Below are 12,748 nucleotides of genomic sequence, written 5' to 3'. Positions count from 1 at the left end.
GGAGGGTGGGAAGGAGAAGGCTGGTAGGTTCCAGGTGAAAAACCAGTAAGGGGAAATATAAAGGGGTGGGGAAAGGGAGGCAGGGAGGGGATAGGCAGGAAAGGTGAAGAAAGAATAGGGGAAAACACAATGGGTAGTAGAAGGAGGAGGAACCAAGAGGGAGGTGGTAGGCAGCTGGGGGAGGGGGCAGAGTGACATAGGGATAGGGGAAGGGAGGGGAAGGGAATTACCGGAAGTTGGAGAATTCTATGTACATACCAAGGGGCTGGAGACTACCTAGACGGTATATGAGGTGTTGCTTCTCCAACCTGAGTTTAGCCTCATCATGGCAGTAGAGGAGGCCATGTATGGACATATCTGAATGGGAGTGGGAAGCAGAGTTGAAGTAGGTGGCTCCCAGTGGGTCTCTCCCAGTAGCCACCCACTTCAACTCTGCTTCCCACTCCCATTCAAATATGTCCATACATGGCCTCCTCTACTGCCGTGATGAGGCTAAACTCAGGTTGGAGGAGCAACACCTCATATACCGTCTAGGTAGTCTCCAGCCCCTTGGTATGAACACAGAATTCTCCAACTTCCGGTAATTCCCTCCCCCTCCCTTCCCCTATCCCTATGTCACTCTGCTCTCTCCCCCAGCTGCCTACCACCTCCCTCTTGGTTCCGTCTCCTTCTACTACCCATTGTGTTTTCCCCTATTCTTTCTTCACCTTTCCTGCCTATCACCTCCCTGCCTCCCTTTCCCCACCCCTTTATATTTCCCCTTACTGGTTTTTCACCTGGAACCTACCAGCGTTCTCCTTCCAACCCTCCCCCCACCTTCTTTATAGGGCCTCTGCCCCTTCCTCTACAGTCCTGATGAAGGATTCCGGCCCAAAACGTCGACCGATCTTTTCAACGGATGCTGCCCAACCTGCTGAGTTCCTCCAGCGTGTTGTTAATCACTTATCTGTCTCCCAATGCCCCGGTTTGACTGCCTGCCTATGGTTCCTATCTATCACCTCCTCACTCTCCCTGACCAGACAATCTTTCAAGAATCAATAGATTCTGGCATTGTCCTGGATACTGGAAAATTGCAAATGTTACTCCACTATTTAAGAAGGGTGGGAGGCATCAGAAAGGAAACTATAGACCTGTTAAACTGACATCAGTGGTTGGGAAGTTGTTGGAATCGATTGTTAGGGATGAGATTATGGGGTACCTGGAGGCACATGCCAGCATAGTTTCCTGAAAGGAAAATCCTGCCTGACTAATCTTCTGCAATTTTTGGGTGAAATTTCAAGCAGAGTAGACAAAGGAGATGCAGTAGAGGTGGAGTGCTTGGATTTTGACAAGGCATTTGACAAAGTGCCACACATGAGGCTGCTTAGTAAGATAAGAGCCCATGGATTTACAGGGGAGTTAATACTACGGGTGGAGCATTGGCTGGTCGGCAGAAAACAGAGAGTGGGAATAGAGGGATCCTAATCTGGCTGGCTGCTGGTTACCAGCGGATTTCCACAGTGGTTGGTGTTTGGACCGCTGCTTTTTACAATGTATTTCAATGATTTGGACTATGGTATTAATGGATTTGGGGTTAAATTTGCCAATGATATGAAGATAGGTGGAGGATGGATAGTGTTGAGGAAACAGAGAGCCTGCAGAGAGGCTTAGCTAGTTTGGGGGAATGAGTAAAGAAGTGGCAAATGAAATACAATGTTGGAAAGTGTATGGTCATGTACTTTGGTGGAAGAAATAAACAGGCCGACTATTATTTAGATGGGAAGAGAATTCAAAATGCAGAGATGCAAAGAGACTCGGGAGTCCTTGTGCAAGATACATTAAAGGTTAACCTCCAGGTTGAGTCGGTTGTGAAGGCGAATGCAATTTTGGCATTCATTTCTAGAGGTAAAGAATATAAGAGAAGAGATGTGATGTTGAAGCTCTATAAGGCACTTGTGAGACTACACTTGGAGATCTGCGTGCATTTTTGGGCTCCTTATTTTAGAAAGGATATACTGACATTAGAGAGGGTTCAGAGAAGATTCACGAGAATGATTCCAGGAATGAAAGGGTTACCGTATGAGGTACATCTGGCAGCTCTTGGGCTGTATTCTCTGGAGTTCAGGAGAATGAGGGGGGACTCTGATAGAAACATTCTGAATGTTAAAAGGCTTGAATTAGATATGGCAAAGTTATTTCCCATGGTAGGGGATTCTAGGACAAGAGAGTACGACTCCAGGATCAAAGGATGTCCATTGAGAACAGATATGTGGAGAAATTACATTAGTCAGAGGGTGGTAAATCTGTGGAAGTTGTTGCCATAAGCAGCTGTGGAGGCCAAGTCACTGGGTGCAATTAAGGCAGAGATAGATAGGTTTTTGATAGCTAGGGCATCAAGGGATATGGGGAGGAGGCAGGGGAGTGGGGATGACTGGAAGAATTGGATCAGCCCATGATTGAATGGCGGAGCAGACTTGATGGGCCGAATGGCCTACTTCTGCTCCTATATTTTATGGTCTTTTACACACACACACACACACCCCTACCTCATTGGAGTATTGCCCACAGTGAAGGCAACAGATTACGGCATTCTTTGAGAAAAGAAGATGGGGTATTCTGACAGTCTGGGGCAGGATTGTGGGGTTGTCCCACTGTTAAAGAACTAATACTGATGGAGGGTCACAGAACAGCACAAGCAGCCTGCTGTCAGAATGGTAGTACTGAGGGAGGTCATTAGAGTCTAATTTCGATTACTGTGTTGTGATTAGAGTGAGGGTTAGTGACAGAAGGATATAAATAAAGAATAGCAGGGTCACACAGAGCATTGGGGAATAGAATTTCTGCAGTCAAAGAGGCAGCAAACGTATTTTGCTTTTATTCATTTATAGATTCAGTACGCTAAGACCCTACCAATCCTACAAGGCCATGTGACCCATGTCCCAATTACCGTGCCGCAATGAAGTAAAAGGAGTGAAGAAAGTCCGTGGGATGTTGGCTCTCATTAGCTGGAGAACAGAGTATACAAGCAGAGAATTTATGCTACAGCTGCATAGAACGTTGGCTCGGCCACAACTGCTATCAGTTCGAGTCACCACACCATGGGAGGCATATGATTGTACAGGAAAAGGTGCAGTGGAGATCCACAAGGATGTTGGAGGCACAATGCAGATTGCTGTGGATTCTGGAAATATGGAGCCTTACACAAAATACTATCTACCTATGTTTCATGAACGATACAAAAGCTTTTGACACTGTCAGACAGCAAGAACTTCTGGAAATTCTTCAAGACCTTGACATAGGTGGGAAAGATATGCATTTCTTAAGAAACTTATACTGGGACCAGACAGCATCCATCAGAATAGAAGGAGGAGTGAGTGAGTATGTGAACATCATGAGAGGAGTGAGGCAAAAGTTGTGTCTTTTCGCCAGACTTATTCAACCTCTACAGTGAAAATATCTTGAGAAGTATCAAAAACATCAAAGGATTCACAATTGGAGGCCATAATATAAATAACATCAGATATGCTGATGACATCATACTAATAGCTGACTCAGAAACAAAACTTCAAGAATTACTCACTATAGTGGCAGTAGAAAATAATCGCAGAGGCCTCTCAATCAACATCAAGAAGACGAAAGCATGGTCATCTCCAGAAAAACAAACATCCCACAATGTGTGATCAAGATCGGAAATACAAACATAAAACAAGTCAACAAATTCAAATATCTTGGCAGCCTAATAACAAGTATTGGCAGGTGCGACACAGATATCAAATACAGAATAGCAATGGCGAAAAAAGCTTTCCAGAAAATAAAGAACATGTTAACAGACAGAAAGATGAGCATGTACACTAAAAACAGAATACTGCAGTGCTACATTTATTCTATCCTTACCTATGGAAGTGAATGCTGGACCATTTCCCCAGCAATGGTAAAGAGACTAGAAGCAGCTGAATTATGGTTCTACAGGAGAATGTTAAGAATATCATAGACCACACACACATCAAATGAAGAAGTTCTCAGAAGAGCCCAAGCAGATCGATAACTCATACCAACAATAAGAGAAAGACAACTCAGATTCCTAGGACACGTCATGTGGAAAGATGAACGAGGAAAACTCATACTCTCTGGAAAGATTGAGGGGAGTAAACCTAGAGGAAGACCTCAGCTTAAGTACATCAAAAGCAGAGCAAGGTGGCTACACATCGAGGAAATGGAAGTCATCCAAAAAAGGAAGGATAGATCTATAGGGAAAACCATGGTCACCAAAGTCCGCATCAGATATGGTACCTAGACACACAGACAGACACAAAATACTGGAGGAACTCATCATTTCAGGCAGCATCTGTGGAAGAAAGCAGACAGATGTTTTGGGTCGAACCCATCCAAAGATAGATGCCGCCTGACCTATTGATTTCTTTCAGCTTCCTTCTGTGTTGCTCTACAAGGATGTTGCAAAGTGCTGAATTAGGTGTAGAATTGTTATTTTTCCTTGATTTTCTTCAGATTTCACTCTCCTACGCTTGCCTGCAATTTTTCTGTAATTACCTGTACGTGTAATTGCTGAGTGAATTTTCAGCAATTGTTGTATAGCTGGTTGTGTATTTTGCTGGACGTTTTCCACAGCCCATTTCACCCCACAACCAAACTGTTTCTCAATAGAATATGCTTTATCTCCTCAATTCGAGGTAATTTTTTTTGTTGAAGATGACCACTACCTCTTTGTTTTCTTTCTTTATACGCTCGTTCTTTGTTCCTGTAACAAGTAATAAAACAACTGTAAGCACCAAGTTTTCTGCCTCATTCTTGACTTCCAAAGAACCTCTGGATAAATATCACCAGATCTAACAAGGGACTGGAGCTTTTTGACGAAGAGAAGAGACTGGATCGGCTGAATTAGTTTTCCTCGGAGAAGAGGTGAAGGATGTGGAACATGAGAGAGGGAATGAAAGTTATGAGGGTCATAGACATTTCTTCATGGGGAGAAAGGAAACTGTTTCTCATAGCACAGGTATCTAAAATTTAAGGTCCAATGTTTGGGCTAAGATGTTGGAGGTTTGGAGAGGTTCTAAGGAATATTTTGGCCCTGAGAGTGGTTGGATTTTGGAGTGTACTGCCTGAGCAGTGGTGGAGGTGGGTACTTCCACAACTTTTCAGTATCTGACAAGTTATGGAATTGCCAAGGCAGAGAGGGTTAAGGACCAAATGCTAGATGAATACAGGTTGGAAGTTAACAGTTGGTATGGGCATTGAGGGCTTTTCTTCTGCGCTGTATAACCCTATAAATCTGTGGCATTGTTGGATGGGCAATACTCATGGAACACCACACTATCCGTCGTGTTAGGGAGGTAGTAATGAAGGAGCATTGGCAGTGGGCAATGCTGAGGAAGAGCTTGTGATCTGAACAACAGCACTCAGGGTGTCGAGCAATAGTTCTTACCTGAGTTATTGTGGAGCTTTCATTAGTTCTTCCACCTATTTCCCCCGCTGCTGATCAAGACCATTTCATACAAATGCTCTGACACAGGCCTTTCTGCTTTTTCTGCTGGACTAGGGTTGAGGACAACATTAGTCAGACATGGAGCAATGAGAGAGGCTGAGGTTGGAGAGGGGAGGAATGAATGCTGGTCCACAGGAATGGATGACATTTTGGTGACTGCACCACACATTATGTGAAATTCCACCCTGGGTGAGTCTAGTAGTGACCACTGTCAGTGAGAGTCTCCGATCAGTCCTGCTCTCCCCTCTCCCACCTCCATGGCCTTGCACATTTTCCCCATTATTCTGGTACTGTTAATTGGAAAGTTCCTGTTGCACCTGGTCTCACTGCCCTTTAATGCTATCCATCCCAGATCACAACAATCTGTCCTGTCCCCTCCCCTTTCCATCTAGACCTCTTACTGATCAACTCCAGTCAAAGACTCCCCAGTTTCTAATACTCCTCCGTCCAGAAACACCTCCTCCTGATTGACTCTGTAGAACCAGAGACTTTAGGGACGGTTAAGAGACCCTTAGCTAGGCAGATGGATGATAGAAACATGATGAGCTTTGTGAAATGGAAAGTTTATAACATTGTGGGCTGAGGACCGGTATGGTGCCACAAAGCTCTATGTCCTGTGTAACCTCTCATGATGTTTAATGCCTTCATTCAATCTCCCATTGACCTGTTGTGGGAAGCACAGCCTCTCTAGCCTCTCCACAGGAGAACTGCACATCTCCGGGTGTCGTCTGGAAAATATCCCCGCTCCCAGACCTCCTCCAGAGATGGGTCTCACTTCCTGAAGTGTGATGGGTCAGAGTTTATAAAAGGGGAAAAAGCAGGCAGATTCGAGAATTCTGGTGTTGGTGAATCTCTGAGTGAGGGAGTGCAGGGTGTGAGACACAAACTCTAATGTGTTTGTTGAAAATCTCTCAGCATTGATTGACATTGAAACAAGAGCTCCACAGTCCCCACTTCACACTCCATGTGTAGCAACGCACCGTTTTTTTTTCGGGACACCTTGGACGAGTGATACTAGAATCTTGGGCAGCACATAAAAACGTTGGACAGGGGTAACGAGCTGGCAGAGGATAGGGGGATCAAGGTGGGAGAGCTGAAAGGCAGATGGGCAAGTGTTGGAATCAGGAGCATAGGTGGGGCTTGACAAAAGGCTGATGATAATAGACTCTGATTTGAGAGGAAGGTGACGGTGATGGGCAGGTGAATAGAATGGAGATGGGGCCACATGGACCAGGAGGAAAGAGGAAAGGGACAGAGAGAGGGAGCATTTACCAGAGGTTGGGGAATTCAGTGCCCATGGCACTAAGTTGGAGAATATCAACATGAAATACAAGCTGCTGTTCCCCTAATTTGCCTTTACCTCAACCTGGCAGCAGAAAAGGCCCAGGACAGATATGTCAGTGGGGGAATGAGAAGGAGAATGAAGATGTCTGGCCACTGAGAATTCCAGGCAGCGATGGTGGACAAAGCAAAGGTGCTTTGTGAAGTTTCATCATATCTGCAGCCATCCTCACTGAATTAGAGGAGGCCAGACCAAGAGCAATGGATACAAAGACTAACACCGGGGGACTGTGAAAGGCGGCCTCACCGAGAAGGCTGTTTGGTACCCCAGATGGTGGTGAGGCAGGGGGTGTAACGGCAGGTGTCACACTCCCTGGGGTAACAGGAGAGTGTGTCTAGAGAGGGATGATCAGACCAGGGATTTACAGAGAGAGTGATCCCTGTAGAAAGCTGAGAGGGGAGAAGAGGGAAGGAGAAGACGTAGGTGATGATTGGATCCCATTGTATCTGACAGAAGTTACAAAGAATGTTGGACGTGTAGACTGGTTGGTGTAGTAGGTGAGGACCTGACAAACAGTATCACTGTTCTGTATGGGTGGGTGGGGGGGTGGTGGAATTGGGTGGCAGCAGAAGTGGAGAAACAGACAAGATGCCGATAAAAGCTGCGTCAATAATAAAGATGGGGTGGGGGGAGAACCCCGCCATCTCTGGCTTAGGCCAGAGTTCATAGCCAGTTTAACTGCAAAAGGAGGTCATTGCCCTAGAGACTGATGAATCTGTGGAACTTTCTGCCCTGGGAATCAGTAGAGAATATGTCATTTAACATATTGAAGACACGGTTAAATCATTGTTTGCATATTAGGGGAATTAAGTATCATGGGGAAAAGGCAGGTTGGTGGAATTAGACTATGGTTAGATCAGCCATGATCATATTGAAAGGTCGATCAGGTTTGACGGGCCAGATGGCCTTCTATGGGGCTCCTATTCCTAATGTTCTTATGTCACCTGAGTTTTGTTGATGTTGGTGAGAGTCTGGTGTCTGACATTAGAGATTGTATTTAATAAGGACATTGAGTCTTTAAGACAAAGGCAGATGACCAACACTCTGTAATGAGGGAGGAGGGCTCCCAGGGAGGGAGGCTGGTGAATCCAGAAGGGAATTCCAGGCTTCAGACTGCTGAAGGCAGGCATTGGGTATTAATGTTGGAGTGAAGAGAGGGTTGATGTCCTGAAGAGAGCTGGACTACTAGATGATGAGACAGGTTCAGGAATGGTGCAGTGTGCAGGATCTTGCAGACATCACGACAGTCTAGGAGAGGAGGGAGTTACAGTGATAGCAGAATTTCTAACCGCTGCAGACTGTTACAGAGATGGGAACAGAGAAGAAGCTAAAGCAGTTTATGGAGATGGGAGAGTGTAAGAGCCAGAGACGTTTACAAAGGTAGGGACTACCACTGTGGGATCTGGCCAAGATCACCGAGACAGGAAGGGCTATGCACGCTGGTGCAGGTTATTGAGAGGGAAGGCTAGGAACTGAATTATGATATAGAGTCAGGGAGGAAGGGGTCACAGAGAAGGAGGGGTATAGGAAAGAGGAGGGCCACAGAGATAGTCAAGAAATGGGGCAGAGGAGTAAAGAGCAGAGGGTATTACAGAGACAGGGAGGGAGTAGGACAGCTATAGGTCACCAAGACTGGGAGAGGGTAGGGGAGGGAGTGGGGGTCACAGAGACAGGGAGAGGAGTAGAGGGAGGAGAGGATTACAAAGCCAGGGAGAGTGTAGTCCGGAGAGGTTAACACAGACAGAAGGAGGGTGTGTATGGCCAGAGGTGTGTGATGGAGCAGGGTGTAAGGCCAGAGGGGAGTGTGGGGGGATTGTAGAGCAAGAAGGGTGTGTGGGTGGTCTGTAGAGCATGGAGTGTGTGTGGGTGGGAGTGTAGGGACAGATGTGTAGGGCCAGAAGTGAGTGTGTGGGGATGGTAAGGACCAGAGAGAAGTATGTGGGGAAAGTGTAGGGCCACTGGGGAGGGTATGGGCTGTGTAGGGACAGAGAGGAGTGTGTGAGGAGGGTGTAGGGCCAGAGGGGAGTGTGTGCAGAGGTGTAGGGCTATACGGGTGTGTGGAGGAGGGGAAGGTGTAGGGTCAGAGGGGAGTGTGTGGGGGGTGTTGGGCAGAGGGAAGTGTGTGGGGGGTTTAGGGCAGGAGGAGAGTGTGTGGGAGCTTTAATACCAGAGGGGAGTGTGTGGGGGGTGTAGGACCGGAGGGGAGTGTATGGGGGTTTTTGGGCAGAGGGGAGTATGAGGGGGGTGTAGGAACAGAGGGGAGTGTGTGGGCGGTTTAGGACCGGAGGGGAGTGTATGAGGGGTGTAGGACCAGAGGGGAGTGTGTGGGGGGTGTAGGATCGTAGGGGAGTATGTGGGGGGCGTAGGGCAGAGGGGAGTGTGTAGGGGGGTGTACAACCAGAGGGGAGTGTGGGGGGGTGGGGGTGTACGACCGGAGGGGAGTGTTTGGGTGGTGTAGGACCAGAGGGAAGTGTATGGGGGGCGGTGTAGGGCAGAGGAGAGTGTGTGAGGGGTGTAGGAGCAGAAGGGAGTGTGTGGGGGTGTAGGAACAAAGGGGAGTGCGTGAGGGGTGTAGGAGCAGAAGGGAGTGTGTGGGGGGTGTAGGAACAGAGAGGAGTGTGTGGGGGTGTAGGGCAGAGGGGAGTGTGTGGGAAGGTGGAGGGCAGAGGGGAGTGTGTAGGGGGGTGTACAACTGGAGGTGAGTATGTGGGGGGTGTAGGGCAGAAGGGAGTGTGTGGGGGTGTAGGACCAGAGGGGACTGTGTAGGGTGTGTAGGACCAGAGGGGAGTGTGTGGGGGTGTAGGGCTGAGTGGAGTGGGTGGGGAGTATAGGGCAGAGGAGAGTGTGTGGGTGTGTGTAGGGCCAGAGGGGAGTGTAGCACTGGAGGAGAGTGTGTGGGGAGTATAGGACAGAGGGGAGTGTGTGGGGTGTGTAGGGCAGAGGGGAGTGTGTGGGCGTGTGTAGGGCCAGAGGGGAGTGTAGCACTGGAGGAGAGTGTGTGGGGGGTGTAGGGCAGAGGGGAGTGTGTGGGGTGTGTAGGACCGGAGGGGAGTGTGTGGGGGGCATAGGGCAGAGGGGAGTGTGTGGGGGTGTAGGGCTGAGTGGAGTGTGTGGGCGTGTGTTGGACCAGAGGGGAGTGTGTGGGAGGTATAGGACCGGAGGGGAGTGTGTAGGGGGGTGTACGACTGGAGGGGAGTGTGTGGGGGATATAGGACAGAGGGGAGTAGGAGGGGGCTGTAGGGAGTGTGTGGGGGGTGTAGGACCGGAAGGGAGTGTGTGGGGGGCATAGGGCAGAGGGGAGTGCGTGGGGGTGTAGGGCTGAGTGGAGTGTGTGGGGAGTATAGGGCAGAGGGGAGTGTGTGGGGGGTGCAGGAACAGAGGGGAGTGTGTGGGGGGTGTAGGGCAGAGGGGAGTGTGTGGGGAGTATAGGACTGAGGGGAGTGTGTGGGGTGTGTAGGACAGAGGGGAGTGTGTGGGCGTGTGTAGGGCCAGAGGGGAGTTTAGCACTGGAGGGGAGTGTGTGGGGTGTGTAGGGCAGAGGGGAGTGTGTGGGGTGTGTAGGGCAGAGTGGAGTGTGTGGGCGTGTGTAGGACCAGAGGGGAGTGTGTGGGGGGTGTAGGAACAGAGGGGAGTGTAGCACCGGAGGAGAGTGTGTGGTGGGTGTAGAAACAGAGGGGAATGTGGGCCCAGAGGGTGTCACAGAGTTGGGGAGGGATATAAGGGCTGGAGGAATTCACAGAGGTGGGGAGGGTATAGGGAGGTGGGGCGTCTAAGAGGTGATGACACATTTGGGGGAAATGTCGGAAATGGAGGAGGTTACAGAGGTAGATATCAGATCAGCTTCTGAAGGAAATTCTGAAGGGGATCAGCAATCGCTCCCAATGGAGGCTACTGGGGTGACAACACTCAGCAGCTGGATTGGTGGCGTTTGGATCTGGGTTGGTGGTAATTCTTCATGAAAAGACTGAGTTCGTGTGACTGCTCTGCTCGTATGCTGATGAAAGATGTTTTTGAAATTCTGAGATTTATGTGATACTTGAGCTGTAATTTGTATCGGTCTCCAGTTTTCCAGCGTTTTCCTTCTTGTGGCTGATTGGTGGGAGGGTGATCTGTTAATTTTTTGTGTGTAAGGTGGGTGGGGGGTTTCATGTTACTGTTGCTGTTTTTTCTGTGAGTCGGGATCAGGGATTGTAATTGTCGCTGTTTTTTTTTGCAGGGGAGGGTGAGGGATTTGATACTTCTGTTGTTTTTTTTCTGTGGGGAAGGGGTTGTTGAGATATTTTTTACTTTCTTTTTGTACTGGGAGCAGAGTTGGTATCTTTCCTTTCAACAACACTCATGGTATTTCATGGCTATCTGGGGAAGACAAATATGAGAATTGTATTGTACATGCATACATCAACAATAAAATGAACCTTTGAACCTTTGGGTCAGCGGGAGGTTTCTGAATACTCACTTTCTGGTATTTCTGCGATTCTTAAGGAAACAAATCAGAGCCACTGAGGTGAAAAGAAACAGAGCCCCTTTCAAAGCCATTGAAATGGCTGATGCCTTGGATAGCTGAGCTGAGGAACAAAAGAACAACAAAGACTTCTTTTGGTATCTGTTGAACAGAACAATCAAGAGCACCAGGACTCCTCTGTGTTCAGGACTGATGGGTGTTGGCACTTCAAATCTGGTGGTAACCTACATGGGCTTGGATTCTCTTCAGCTGGCCCAATGCACTCCAACTCATCCCACACATGATGAGGGTGGTTGCAAGAAGATTGACAGAGGCAGTTTTGAGTCACGGTGCTGAGGTAGTAAGAAGGGACTATCATGCTGAGGGTTAGGGATAGTGAGGGAGGAGCACCCTAAGGCCATGTTTCTTTAAAATTCTGCACACCGACTCATTCAATGCTTCATTTGGCAGTAAAGATAATCTATTGATTTATTGAGAGATACATTGTGGAACAGGCCTTCTGGCCCTTTTAGTTGCCCCACCCAGTAACCCCTAATTAACCCGAGCCTAATCACGAGGTAATTTACAATAACCAATTAACTTACCAACAGGAACATCATTGGACAGTGAGAGGACACCGGAGCACCCGGAGGAAACCCTCGCAGCTATGGGGAGTACGGAGAAACGCCTTACAGACAGTGGACAGTAGGTGGTACTTCAAAGCTTTGTGCTAGCCATGGCACTACCGTTCAACCCAATAAACATCATTGTCTCTCTTTATTATGGAGGCAGCTTAAAGAAATGATTGGCACCCCTGGGGTGTCATGTGCTAGCAAATTATTTTCCTGTGGCACCTTAACACTTGTGCCGAATGTTCACCACCCCTGGACCAGGGTCAGGGTTGGAGCTGAGGTTAGGGAAGGACAAAAGCTATAAGGGTAGGTGCTATGGTTAGAGTTTACGTTACTGTTAGGCTAAAGGCTTTAACAAACTGTTTATACTTACACTGAACCTTAAAGCGTTTGGGTTCAGAATCCTGATCTCCAATCACATTCCCAGCTCTGCAATAATAGGCACAGGACTCATCCTCGGCTGAGACCCGGATCTGAAGCTCATGTGTGAACCCTTCGAGTCTCATCTCCTTCCCAGAACACACCTTCTTCCACTGGTAGGTGTCTGCAGGTGGATTCCCGACACTCTCACATCGTAACGTAACCTGTGATCCCTCGACCACAGAGTCATTGGACAGGATTTTCACATCCTTGGGTTTATCTGTGGATTGTTTAAGAGAAAAACTCCCTCCGGTTATTCCAAATGTTTACAGGAACTGAAAATCTTGGCTAAATATTCACCAAACTAGCGATCGCCAATGGGGAAGAACTTTCTGTTACAAATGTCAGAAAGGCATTGTTAAAGAGGGAGCACAAAGAAAATTTGAACATTGGTCACATCAGGTACAAGAATCCCTTCACAACTGGAGAGGTAC

At 48.1% G+C, this 12,748-nt stretch overlaps 1 long non-coding RNA gene across 1 annotated transcript; it reads right to left on the bottom strand.

Annotated features, from left to right (window-relative positions):
• Positions 1-4,714: 4,714 nt before the first annotated feature.
• LOC134350226 (uncharacterized) lies at positions 4,715-12,349 on the bottom strand. The gene is made up of 4 exons (XR_010018850.1): positions 12,268-12,349; positions 11,278-11,386; positions 5,420-5,529; positions 4,715-4,735 (listed from the first exon to the last, which is right to left on the bottom strand). It is a non-coding gene; the product is annotated as an uncharacterized LOC134350226 (long non-coding RNA).
• Positions 12,350-12,748: the final 399 nt, after the last annotated feature.

Source organism: Mobula hypostoma, chromosome 8 (assembly GCF_963921235.1).
Source record: "Mobula hypostoma chromosome 8, sMobHyp1.1, whole genome shotgun sequence".
Lineage (NCBI taxonomy): Eukaryota > Metazoa > Chordata > Chondrichthyes > Myliobatiformes > Myliobatidae > Mobula > Mobula hypostoma.
Note: the sequence above shows the minus strand (reverse complement) of the source record. Positions and strands in the feature narration are given on the sequence as shown.